The sequence below is a fragment of the Myotis lucifugus genome, unplaced genomic scaffold (assembly GCF_000147115.1).
Source record: "Myotis lucifugus unplaced genomic scaffold, Myoluc2.0 scaffold_4, whole genome shotgun sequence".
NCBI classification, from domain to species: domain Eukaryota; kingdom Metazoa; phylum Chordata; class Mammalia; order Chiroptera; family Vespertilionidae; genus Myotis; species Myotis lucifugus.
The window spans coordinates 22,225,188-22,239,393 of NW_005871052.1; the positions used below are offsets into that span (position 1 = coordinate 22,225,188).

Sequence of the window (14,206 nt, forward strand, 5' to 3'; positions counted from 1 at the left end):
CATATAGATCAATGGAATAGAATAGAAAATCCAGAAATCGACCCGAACCAATATGCTCAATTAATATATGACAAAGGAGGCAAGAACATACAATGGAGTCAAGACAGTTGCTTCAATAAATGGTGTTGGGAAAATTGGACAGATGCATGCAAGAAAATGAAACTAGACCATCAACTTACACCATACACAAAAATAAACTCAAAATGGATAAAGGACTTAAATGTAAGACAGGAAACCATAAAAATTCTAGAGGAATCCAAAGGCAGCATAATCTCAGACATGCCGAAGCAATTTCTTCACTGATACAGCTCCTAGGGCATTGGAAACTAAAGAGAAAATAAACAAATGGGACTACATCAAAATAAAAAGCTTCTGCACAGCAAAAGAAACCATCAACAAAACAACAAGAAAGCCCACTGCATGGGTGAACATATTTGCCAATGTTATCGCTGTTAAGGGTTTAATTTCCAACATTTATAGGGAACTCATACAACTTTACAAAAGGAAGATAAACAATCCAATCAAAAAATGGGCAAAGGACCTAAATAGACACTTTTCAGAAGAGGACATTCAGAAAGCCAAGAGACATATGAAAACATGCTCAAAGTCACGAATCATCTGAGAAATGCAAATCAAAACAACAATGAGGTATCATCTTACATCTGTCAGAATGGCTATCATCAACAAATCAACAAATCAACAAACGACAAGTGCTGGAGAGGATGTGGAGAAAAAGGAACACTCGTGCACTGCTGGTGGGAATGCAGACTGGTGCAGTCACTATGGAAAACAGTATGGAATTTCCTCAAAAAGTTAAAAATGGAACTCCCATTTGACCCAGTGATCCCACTTCTAGGAATATATCCCAAGAAACCAGAAACACCAATCAGAAATGATATGTGCACCCGTATGTTCATAGCAGCACAATTCACCATAGCGAAGATCTGGAAACAGCCTAAGTGCCCATCAGTAGATGAATAGATTAGAAAACTGTGGTACATCTACACGATGGAATACAAAGCTGCTATAAAAAAGAAGGAACTCTTACCATTTGCAACAGCATGGATGGAACTGGAGAGCATTATGCTAACTGAAATAAGCCAGTCAATGAAGGAAAAATACCACATGATCTCACTCATTCATGGATAATAAAGACCATTATAAACTTTTGAACAATAATAGATACAGAGGCAGAGCTGCCTCAAACTGATTGTCAAACTGCAGCGGGAAGGCCGGGGAGGGTTGGGGGGCAGGAGGGAGGGGGGTAAGAGATCAACCGAAGGACTTGTATACATGCATATAAGCATAACCAATGGACATAAGACACTGGGGGTAAGGGGGGCCAGGGGATTGTCAAGGACGGGGAAGAAAAAAAAGGACACATATGTAATACCCTTTGTAATACTTTAAGCAATAAAAAAAATTTAAAAAAGAAAAATAGAATGAGAACACTAATCCCAGAATAAAGTGATATAAATAAAAAATAAAATAAAACTTTTTAAAATTGTTAAAATAATAATAGTAATAATAATTAATAATAAAAATATAATAATAAAAAAGTAAAATCAAGTGAGGAAGAAAATTTAGTTTCTTAAGTAAAAGATAAAATTAAAAAAAGTGAAGTAGTGAAGGTCGTTCTCTTGCTCTACTGTTCTGCCTGGCACATCTGTTTCCTGTCAGGTAGTCAGCACAGTGTTGAAGTTCCCTGCGGTCCACCACTCCTCTGTGTCATAAGCCACAACCTTGTTTTCAAGCAGGCAGGATCTCTCTACTCACTTTGTTTCTCTGCCTGCCTTCAGTTGTGTTTACACAAGAGTCAATTTCTGACACAACACCTGGGTGGCAGTGTTTCTGTATTAATTTCTGGGACTAAATGACCTCTCTACCCAGTGTTTAGATTGTTTTTTCACTTTTGCACTTAATACTGGGTTGGAGGGACAGACTGACTTAGAGCTGGTTTCCTGCTTGTCTCGCCTTATTTTGACCCCCAGTTCCCACAAAAACAACTTTCCACTGCAGTCTCAGTGAGTGTTTTTAATTGGAACAGCCTATGTACTGGACTTAGCAAGCAAAAGCAAGGAGGAAAAAAAAAGATAAAGGAACTACACTGACTCGTGTCTTTTTCCCCTGGCACTGTGCAGCCAGTATAGAACTTCGGGCTGCCTTTCTGGGTACAGTTTCCCATGGCTGTGGGCTTATATCTAGAGTCCCCTTCTGCCAGTAGCCCTGTGGATCCCTTTCCACATTTGAGGGCTACACTGACCCCAAGGGCCGCGGGTTTGGTGGTGTGCAATCTCCCTCTGAGACTCTAGACTCCAGTGTGCGTGTTTCTCCCTCCAGCCTGGATCCCAGATCTCAGCTGTCTCTAGGTCAATGGTTCTCAACCTTCCTAATGGCGCAACCCTTTAATATAGTTCCTCATGTTGTGGTGACCCCCAACCATAAAATTATTTTCATTGCTACTTCATAACTGTAATGTTGCTACTCTTATGAATCGTAATGTAAATATCTGATATGCAGGATGTATTTTCATTGTTACAAATTGAACATAATTATAGCATAGTGATTAATCACAAAAACAATATGTAATTATATAGGCTACCCCTGTGAAAGGGTCGTTCAACCCCGAAAGGGTCGCGACCCACAGGTTGAGAGCCACTGCTCTAGGCGATATCTGACCTTTCTGTCGACGGATTGCCTCACCACCTGTGTTTAGTTCACCAATTCTGGGTGGATGTTGTTTGATTCAGCTGTTCCTTCTATCTGCTCTGTGAGAAGGTGCAAGGCCCGTCCATGTAATTGGCTCCACTTTGTCTCCCCCTGGACAAACAGTTTAGGCACCCGTGGCTGGGAAGGCTGGAGTCTTGGTGTTCGTGGGTTCGTGGGTTCACAGCTGAGGCAGCTGGTCCCTGAACAATGTGGTTGTAGAGTACTGGGTGGTATCCAAGGTCTTCCCAGTTGAAGGTAAGGCTGGGCTTCCAATCACAGCCACTCTCCCCTTCAAGATCTTTTTCTTGTTTTTTTGAGGTAAGCCTATAATGCTATGAATTTCCCTCTTAGGACTGTTTTCACTGTGGCCCATAGATTTGGGGTTGTTTTGTGTTCATTTTCATTTGTTTCCAGGAAGTTTTTTTATTTCTTCCTCTATATCTTTGGTAACCCATTCCTTCTTTAATTACATGCTATTTAGCCTCCATGTGTTTGAATGTTTTTAATGTTTTTTTATTGTAGTTGATTTCTAATTTCATGCCATTGTGATCCAAGAAGATGGTTCACATGTTTTCAATCTTATTCAACTTGTAGAGTCTTAGTTTGTATCCTTACATTTGGTCTATCTTTGAAAATGTCACATGTGCACTTGAGAAGATTCTATATTCTGTAGCATTGGGGTAAAACATTTTGAAAATGTCAAATAATTCCATCTAGTATGTCATTTAGGATAGTAGTTTCCTTGTTGATTTTTTGTTTAGAGATATATCCAGAGATGTCAGTGGGTGTGGTAAAGTCCCCTACTGTGATTATATTGCTGTCCATCTCTCCCTTAATATCCTCTAGAAGTGTTTTTATATATTTGGGTGCTCCAACATTGGGTGTGTATATATTATGAGAATTATATCCTCTTGTTGTATAGATCCCTTTACTATGGATCTAGTGGCCTTCATTGTCTCTTATGGTCTTCACTTTGAAGTCTATTTTTTCAGATATGAGTATTGCTACCCCAGCTTTTATTTCTTTTCCATTTGCCTGGAAAATTTTTCCCATCCTTTCATTTTCATTCTGTGTGAATCTTTTGTTTTGAGGTGGGTCTGGTAGACAGCATATATGTGGGTCATGTTTTCTGATCCATTCAGCTACCCTATGTATTTTGATTGGAGCATTTAAGCCATTTACATTTAAGGTTATTTTTGATAGGTACTTTTTTATTGCCATTCTTTTTAAAAATATATTTTGATTGTTCATACTATTACAGATATCTCCCATTTCCTCCCTTTTAGCCCCCCAGCACCTACTCAACCTCCACTAAGCTATTGCCTGTGTCCATAGGCTATGCATATAAGTATATACACTCTTTGTCATATCTCTTCTTATACCCCTAATTCTGCATCGAGATATGCCAGTCTGTTCCATTACTCCATGCTTTGGGTCTTATTTTGTTGGTCAATTGGTTTTGTTCATTAGATTCCACAAATAATTGAGATCATGTGATATTTGTCCTTCTTGGTTTGACTAATTTCACTTAGCATAATATTTTCCAGGCCCATCCATGCTGTCCCAAGGGGTAAGAGGTCCCTCTTTTTACAGCTACATAGTATTCCATTGTGTAAATGTCCCACAGCTTTTTTATCCATTTTTCTATGGATGGGAACTTGGGCTGTTTCCAAATCTTACCTATTGTAAGTAATTCTTCTATGAACATAGGGGTGCATATATTATTTCTGATTGGTGTTTTGAGGTGTTTAGGAAATATTCCAAGAAATGGGATCGCTGGGTCAAGCGGAAGTTTCTTTTTATTTTTTGAGGAAACTGCATATTCTTTCCATAGTGGCTGCAACAATCTTCATTTCTACAAGCATTCTCCACATCCTTGCCAGCACTTGTTTGTTGATTTTTTTAGAATAGCCATTTTGACAGGTGTGAGGTGATAGGTTTTAATTTGTATGTCTCAGATGAATAGTGACTTTGAACATTTTTTCATAAGTCTCTTGGCCATTTGTATATCCTCTCTGGAGTAATGTCTATTCAGGTCTTCTGCCCATTTTTTAATTGCATTGTTTGTTTTCCTTCAGTTGCATTGTATGAGTACTTTATATTAACTCATTATCAGATGTATCATTGGCAAATATGTTCTCTCATAGAGTGGATTCCCTTTTCATTTTGATAGTAGTTTCTTTTGCTGTGCAGAAGCTTTTTATTTTGATGTAGTCCTATTTGTTTATTTTCTCCTTAGTTTCCTTTGCCCTAGACCGTGGTTGGCAAACTGCGGCTTGCAAGCCACATGTGGCTCTTTGGCCCCTTGAGTGTGGCTCTTCCACAAAATACCATGTGCGGGTGCGCGTACAGTGTGATTGAAACTTCGTTGCCCATGCGCAGAAGTTGGTTTTCGGCCTGGGCGAGTCTATTTTGAAGAAGTACTGTTGATATTTGGCTCTGTTGACTAATGAGTTTGCCAACCACTGCTAGGAGATGTATCGCTAAACATATTGCTACATGAGATGTCTGAGATTTTACTGTTTATGTTCTCCTCTAAGATTTTTATGGCTTCATGCCTTACATTTGAGTATTTTATCTACCTTGAGTTTATTATTGTGTATGGTGTAAGTTGCTGGTCTAGTTTTGTCTTTTCGCATGTGTCTGTCCAGTTTTCCCATCACCATTTGTTGAAGAGACTGTGTTTACTCCATTGTACTAGTATGTTCTTACCTCCTTTGTCAAATATTAATTGACCATAATGGTGTGGGTCAATTTCTGGGGTCTCTCTTCTGATCCATTGGTCTATATGCCTGTTCTTGTGCCAGTACCAGGCTGTTTTGGGTATAATTGCTTTGTCATAGAGTTTGACATCCAGTATTGTTATCCTTCCTACTTCATTCTTCCTTCTCAAGAGTGCTGCAGCTATTTGGGGTCTTTTATGGTTTCATGTAAATTTTTTGAGTATTTTTTCTAGCTCTGTGATGGATGCCTTTGGCGTTTTAATAGGAATTGCTTGAATCTATAGATTGCTTTGGGTTATATAGACATTTTAATTATATGAATTCTTCCAATCCCTGAACATGCTATACACTTCCCTTTATTTGTATCCTCCCCTATTTCTTTTTTCAATGTCCTATAGTTTTCCAAGTATAGGACTTCTACCTCCTTTGTTAAGTTTATTCCTAGGTATCTCATTTTTCTTTGTTTCATTGGTAATTAGGATTTTTTTTAGTTTCTCTTTCTGAGAGTTCATTATTGGTTTTTAAAAAGTCCATCGATTTGTGGAGGTTGATTTTGTATTCTGCTACATTGTCAAATTCATTTATTAAGATTGGTAATTTCATGGTGGAGTCTTTAGGGTTTTCTATCTACAATATCGTGTCATCTATGAATAATGACAGTTTTACTTCCTCCATTCCAATTTTGATGCCTTTTGCCTCTTCTTCTTATCTGATTGCTGTGGCTAAGACTTTCAGTACTATGTTGAAAGAGAGCAGTAAGAGCAGACACCCCTGTCTTGTTCCTGATCTTAGGGGAAATGGTTTTAATTTTTGCCCAAGTATGATGTTTGCTGTAAGTTTGCATATTATTATGTTGAGGTATGATCCCTCTATTTCCTCATTACTGAGTGTTTTTATTTTGAAAGGGATGCTTGATTTTGTTGAATACTTTTTCTGCATGTATTGAAATGACCATGTAGTTTTTATCTTTAAATTTATGTGATCTATCACATTTATTGATTTGCAAATATTGTATCAGCCTTTCATACCCAAAATAAATCCCACTTGATCATGGTGTATGGTCTTTTTAGTATATTATTGTATCTGATTTGCTAATATTTTGTTGAAGATTTTAGCATCTGTGTTCATCAGGGATATTGTCCTGTAATTTTCTTTCTCTGCAGTATCTTCATCTTGTTTTGGAATTAGGATTATGCTGGCTTCATAAAAAGAGCTTAGAAGTGTTCCTTCCTGTTGAATTTTTTGGAATAGTTAGAAGAGTGTATGTTTTAGTTCTTCTTCGAATGTTTGTTAAAATCACCTTCAAATTGATCTGATCCAGGACTTTGGTGGATGTTTTTTAATTACTGCTTAAATTTCATCAGTTCTTATTGGCCTACTCAGGTTTTCTGATTTTTCCTGATTGAGTTTGGAAGATTGTATGTTTCTAAGAATATGTTCATTTTGCCCAGGTTGTCCAGTTTTTTGGCATATAGTTGTTCATAGTATTTGCTTACAATCCTTTGTATTTCTGTGGTGACTGACTATTGTTATATTGACTCTTTTATTTCTGATTTTATTTCTTTGGATCTTCTTTTTTTGTTTCTTGTTGAGTCTGGCTAGAGTTTCATCAATCTCGTTTATCTTTACAAAGAACCAGCTCTTGTATTTATTGATCTTTTCTACTGTTCATTTTTTTGCCTCTATATCATTTATTCCCACTCTGATCTTTATTTTTTTTCCTTTATTCTACTTCCTCTGGGTTTTTCTTCCTATTCTCTTTATAATTCATTGAGTTGTAGGATTAGATAGTGTATTTGTCCCTTTCTTGTTGTTTGGGGGTAGGCCTGTAGTGCTATGAACTTGCATCTCAGGATTGCTTTCGCCATGTCCCATATGTTTTGGGTCATTGTATGTTCTTTTCATTTGTTTCCAGGAATTTTTTTTTCTTGCTTTATCTCATTGGTAACCCATACATTGTTTAATAGCATGCTATTTAGCCTCCATGTATTTGAGTGTTTGTTTGTTTTTTTAGTTTTTTTTTTTATTGTAGTTGATTTCTAGCTTCATGCTATTTTGATCTGAGAAGATGCTTGGTAGTATATTGAATTTGTATAGACTTGTTTTGTGGCCTAACATGTGGTCTATCTTTGAGAATGTTCCATGTTAATTTGTTAATAATGTATATTCTGTTGCTTTGGGGTGAAATGCTCTGTAAATATCAGTTAGATCCATCTCATCTAGTGTGTCATTTAAGGCCTTTGCTTCATTGTTCATTTTTTGTCTAGAAGATGAATTGAGTGATGTCAGTGGGGTCTTAATATCCTTTACCATGACTGTATTACTGTCGATCTCTCATTTAAAGTCCATCAATAGTTTTTTATGTACGTGGGTGCTCCTATTTTGGATGCACATATGTTTAAAAGGGTTATGCTTTCTTTTTTAATCATTCCCTTTATTATCATGAAGTGACTTTCTTTGTCTCATATTATGGCCTTTGTTTTGAAGTCTATTTTGTCTGATATGAGTATTGCTACAACAGCTTATTTTTCCTTTCATTTGAATGGAATATATTTTTCTATCCCTTCACACCCAGTCTGTGTGTAGCTTTTGTTCTGAGGTGGGTCTTTTGTATTTGGCATATATATGGGTCATGTTTCTTTACCTATTAAGTCACCATATGTCTTTTGACTGTATCATTTAATCCATTTACATTTAAGGTTATTATTGATAGATATTTATTGCCATTGTTATTTTCTTTATTCCTATGATCCCCTTTCTCCTTTTCTTCTTTTCAAAACAGTCCCTGTAACACTTCTTGCATTGTTAATTTGGTGGTAATGTACTCCTTTAACCTTTTTTTTTATAGAAAGCTTTTTATTTCACCTCCAATTTTAAATGATAGCCTTGCTGGATACAGTAGCCTTGGATTTAGGCTCTTACTTTTCATTCATTTGAGTATTTCATGTTACTTCCTTCTGGCCTGAAGTCTTTCTATTGAGAAGTCAACTGACATTTTAATGGGAACTACATTATAAGTCATAATTTTCTGTCTCTCCCTTGCTGCCTTTAGGATTGTCTTTGTCTTTAACATTTGTCATTTTAATTATGATGTGTCTAGGTGTTGTGCTCTTTGGGTTCATCTTGATTGGGACTCTCTGTGCCTCCTGAACTTGTGTGACATTTTCCTTCACCAGATTGAGAAAGTTTTCTGTCATTATTTCTTTAAACTGGTTGTCTGTTCCTTGCTCACCTTCTGCCCCTTCTGGTATGTGGATGTTTCATGTTGTTGCAGAGCTCCCTTAAACTACCTTCCTGCTTTTTAATTCTTTTTTTCCTATTTGCTCCTCTAATTGGGTATTTAGATCTGCCTTGTCTTCCAAATCACCGATTAGATCCTCTGCTTCATCCAATTTACTTTTAATCCCTTCCAGTATATTCTTGATGTCAGATATATTATTCCTCATTTCTTTCAGGTTATTGTTCATGACCTCTATTACCCTTTTCATGATCTTGTAATTTGCACTAAGTTCCTTAAGCATCTTTATAACCATTGCTTTGAACTCTATGTCTGATAGGTTGCTTTCCTTCATTTCATTTAGCCTTTTTCTCGATATTCCTCTTTTCTCTCATCTGGGGGATGTTGTTGTTTTTTTTTATCCCCCATTTTAGCTGTCTCTTTGTATTTGTTTCTATGTATTAGATAAAACTGTTATGCCTCCCAGTCTTTGTGGGATAGCCTTATGTAGAAAGTGTTTTGAGTGGTCTTATGGTGCAGTCTTTTTGTTTATCTGAGCTGGATGCTCTAGGAGTGCCGCTTGTGTGTGTTATTTGGGCTCTCCTGTTGTAACTGGGACTTGATTGTTGATGTCCCATTTGTGGGAGGGATCTCCCCTCTTACTTGCTGCCAGGGAGGTTCAACCCCAATTTTGTTGTGCAGATGTTATACAGGTGCTTTGGGTCCACTGTTTGTGGGGCTCACTAGATTTTTTTCTGATGTTACTGAATCTGGTCCCTTGGTGTGTCTATATTGAGCCTCCTGAGAGCTTCTGTATTGCAGGTGAATGTGAGTCACTGTCCCTTTCTGGGCCTGGGTGACCTGATTGAGGTCTGAGAGGTTGAATCCCCTAGTACCGTGGTCGGCAAACTGTGGCTCGCAAAGCCACATGTGGCTCTTTGGCCCCTTGAGTGTGGCTCTTCCACAAAATACCACATGCGGGCGCGTGTGTACAGTGCGATTGAAACTTCGTGGCCCATGTGCAGAAGTTGGTTTTCGGCCTGGGCGAGTCTATTTTGAAGAAGTACTGTTGATATTTGGCTCTGTTGACTAATGAGTTTGCCGACCACTGCCCTAGTAGTCCAGTGGTTGGGCACTCCTTAGCCCAGAGGCTGGGTCTGCCTTGAGTCTCACACCTTTATTGTCCCTGTTCTGAGCTGTATTCCCTTTACCTACAGAGCTGGTCCTGCAGATGTCACCTTCAGGTGCTTGCATTCTCTCTGACTTTTGCCTTTCTGTGCAGTCCAGGTTGGTGTCTGCTTGAGGTCCAGCTGGCTGCGCCATCTGGGGCAGTGGCAGTGGCAAGGACCCAAATGCTATTTCTGAGTAATTAGATCAGGTAAATACTCAAAGCCTCCAGAAACCCACCTCTGCCTGCAGACTGATTGGATTCAACCTCAAGTAGTCTCAGGTAATTGTCCACACTTGGGGTGAGTGGTTTTCCAACAGGGTGGGGAAATTTCTTTTGCCTGAAGGATAATTGTTATTATCAGTATCTTAATGAGCCTCAGAAACTCCACATGATGAGGCAAGGCCTTTTTCTTTTTTAAATTTTATTTTATTGTTTAAAGTATTACAGATAGTAGTACATATGTCTCCTTTTTTTTCTCCCATTGACCTTCCCCCAGCCTCCTTTACCTCCCGGCACATGCGCTCACCCGACCCCCCAGTGTCTTGTGTCCATTGGTTATGCTTATATGCATGCATATAAGTCCTTCTGTTGATCTCTTACCTCCCCCGCCCCCAACACTCCCCAGCCTTCCCACAGGCCTTTTTCAATAGGGTGGTTCAACTGTCTTCCTTCCAGGCAAAAACTGTCTGGATAGCAAAATTCTGCCTAAGAAAGATGATCTCTGGAGCATGAGGGAATGTCTCAGCACAGGAAGCCAGGGTGTCTGACTTCTGAGCTCTAACCTCTGAGCTCCCAACCCTGGATTATTCTTACACAGCTCCAGTCCACTCTGACCTTCCTCTGCTTGAGCCCAATGTGAGTGGCTGCACATGAAATTTTGTGTGTTGGCACTTTAAGAGGATGCCTGCATTTCCAGCCATCTTCCCCTGACAGCAACACTGATGATTTTTATAGTCATGTGTTTTGTGGGCACCTTTCTCTGTTCTGGGGGGCCCAGCTTTGTGTTTAGACCCCAGAGTTCTCAGTGATAACCCCCACAGCTGAGATATCTATCTAGAACTTCAGTGGCTGTGGGAGCTAATTTATAATGGGGACTTTTTCAAACCCATTTGGTTTAGAGAGAACCTTCAGCACAGACAAAAGTATAAATGTCCACATGTATCCCTTTGGATCATAACTTCTTGGCTCATTTCTGCGAGATTCACTCCTAGCCTTTCTTATTAAAGGAGATTTTACCTAAAATAGTAGGTAGAGAGATTTTTGTGGTAATATTGTTCTGAGAGTAGATACCTATAGTCACAACACAGCATTACTAGGTAGGTCTCTAAGTCTCTTATAAATGGAACTTCTGAGATGAGTAGAATCGTTTGGAATGGTATGAATATGGTTAACTGTTGTCAAATGTATAAATGTAGCACCTGAGGTAGGAGGGCTCAGGAAAATCACCAACTTATAATTCATTTACTCAATTTAATCACAAAATTTTATTATCTTGTTGTCAGAATCAAAAGACACAGTCTTAGACACCCCCTGAGCAGAGTGCATAGTACTATAATTTATTCAGAGTGCCATATCTAGGAAGACAAAGCCAGAGACTGTTTCTATGTAGTATCAAAGGAATGCCACTAGATAATTTTCATAGTTTTTTAAATCACATTCCAAGAAACTAATCCCAGCTTCTGATCTTTCGATTACCTTTTTCTTGATATCTCACTTTATCAGTGTAGAACCTAATTGGTTGTAAAAAGTTGATCTTGGTGAAATGATGAGTAAGCAATATGAGAAACTACAAGAGCACAGGCTTTGAGTAAGCAGAAAATTCTCAGGTTTTCTTCTGACTTTGTCATGTACTAACTGTGACAGTGTGGTGGTGGTGGTTGTGGTGTGTGTGTGTTGGAGGTGTGTGTGCATGTGTGTGTATGTACTAGTACATTCATACATGCATGCAATAATTGCTCAGCCTCTCCAAGACTTAGTTTCTTCATCTTTAAAATAGGAACATTAATACATTTTTAAGACAGGGATGCTGCTGAATGGAAAGTGTCTAACATCTAGAAAATACTCAGTAAATGCAGCTGCTATTTGCATAATCATTGAGGGTGGCAGCAGCTGATAGTATCAGTCAGGACATATTTGATTTTGGTGGCTTCTCTGATGCATAGGCTTAAAAAAATTTATCAGCTGTGTTTGGCAGCTCTGATGGTCACTGCTGGTTCTTCTGCCAGATTTATCATTTGGTAATGACAAATACACAGTCAGATATTCTTTTGAAAAAAATACACTTTCTTTATTCCTATAAATCTCTCCTCTTATTGGCTCAACTATAAGCCCTAATCACTATCACTGCTGCACTTTTTACAATAAGAAATTCATTATTATAGGTATACTTATAAATTATTAAAATTTTACTGAAAGATTGAAATAAATAAAGCTTATATTTTACCACAGCATATTTTGTGCTCACTGAGGGTAAATAATAAAGTAAAAACACTCTCTTCTACTCTAATTGTCAAAACTTATATTTACTTATGAATCTCTATCCTATCTAATAATAGACAAACATGGTAATTGACCGTACCTTCACTACGCCTACCATTGGCTAATCAGCGTGATATGCAAATTAACTGCCAACAAATATGGCGGCTAATTTGCATACTGCAAGAAGGGCAGGACAGCGCGAGCCGCCAGCATGCCGCCATCCAGGGCAGGCCTGCCCCAGAAGCCCCAACAGCCACCTGATATGGTAGTAACTCTATCAGTAAGCACTCTGAAAGTCAGTGGCATAAATGCACCAATTAAAAGACAGATTAAGAGGGTGAATCAAAAACAAAACCCACTTTAAATATAAAGACACATATAGATTTAAAGTAAATGAATTAAGCTCCAGCCTGTTTTTCTCAGTGGATAGAGCATTAGCCCGTGGACTGAAGGGTCCCAGGTTCGAGTCCAGTCAAGGGCATGTACCTCAGTTGCTGGCTTGATCCCCAGTCCCTATCAAAGCATGTGCAGGAGGCAACCAGTCAATGTGTCTCTCCCTTTCCCTTCACTCTCTCTAAAATTCAATAGAAAAATCTCCTTGGGTGAAGATTAACAAAAACAAAGTAAATGGATTAAGTAACATTAAAGAGATTATAAGAAAAATATATTCCAAATTTTGTTAGTTGCATAATGGTTATGTTTAAATTATTAACACCTAAGAAATTGGGTGTAGGGTACATATAATATGCTGTAGTATTTTATAGTTTTTTTACATGTATGAGATTATTTCAAATTAAAATATTAAAAAATTAAAAATTAATAAAATATTAATTGAAATGTGTATGCATAACATGAAAAATCTCCTAATTGCTTCTAGCATAATTTATTAAATTGTGCTAAAATTTACAAGGGTTCAATTAAAAAATATCTTAATTCTAAATGATATAATATAAAATATATAATAGTGCAGTTATAAGCACTTATCTGAAAATAAAAATTTAAAGAAGTGAATTTAAAGAAGGGGTTAGCCAATGAAAATATATGCACAACCCATGGACACAGACAACAGTATGGTGATGGCCAGAGAGAAGTGGGGGGCAAGAGCTGGGTAGAGGGGACAAAAGGGGGGAAATAGGGACATCTTATATAATAATAATAAAAGGCTAATATGCACATTGCCTGAACGGCAGAATGACCAGTTGCTATGATGCACACTGGCCACCAGGGGGCAGACGCTCAATGCAGGAGCTGCCCCCTGGTGGTCAGTGCACTTACATATGGGGAGTGCCACTCAGCCAGAAGCTGGCTCATGGCTGGCCAGCGCAGTGGTGGTAGCAGGAGCCTCTCCCACCTCCGTGGCAGCACTAAGAATGTCCAACTAATGGTTTAGACCAGATCCCTTGGGGGCCTAAGCCTTTAAGTCGGACATCCCCTGAGGGCTCCCTGGCTGCCAGAAGGATGTCTGACTGCAAGCTTAGGCCTGATCCCCTGGGGAGTGAGCCTAAGTCGACAGGTGGACATCCCCCAAGGGGTCCTGGACTGTGAATGGGCGCAGGCCAGGCTGAGGGACCCCCCGCAAGTGCACAAATTTTTGTGCACTGGGCCTCTAGTTTAATGTGAAAATCTGTGATCACCTTAAGGGCTGTAACTTTTTTTTATTAATCATTATTGAGTGGAATGGAATAACTTTTAACAAACATGAAATTGAGTCAAACTTATTTACAGAATGTCATTATTTTCATACCATATTTATTAAATGTGCACCATGAGTCAGTCATTAAATACAGAAAAAAAAACATAATTTCCAATCTTTTATTAAATATGTACTGAGGCATTATGAAGGTGCTAGAGGTATTATGGTAAATACATCATGAATTCTGTCCCAAGGTACTCACAGTTGAAAGAGGC

The 14,206-nt window shown here is 38.4% G+C and overlaps 1 protein-coding gene across 2 annotated transcripts in view; it reads left to right on the forward strand.

The window, feature by feature from the left end:
* The window catches only part of SYTL5 (synaptotagmin like 5), a 238,301-nt gene that overhangs the window by 95,970 nt on the left and 128,125 nt on the right, over positions 1-14,206 (forward strand). The gene's annotated exons all lie outside the window — the stretch shown is intronic.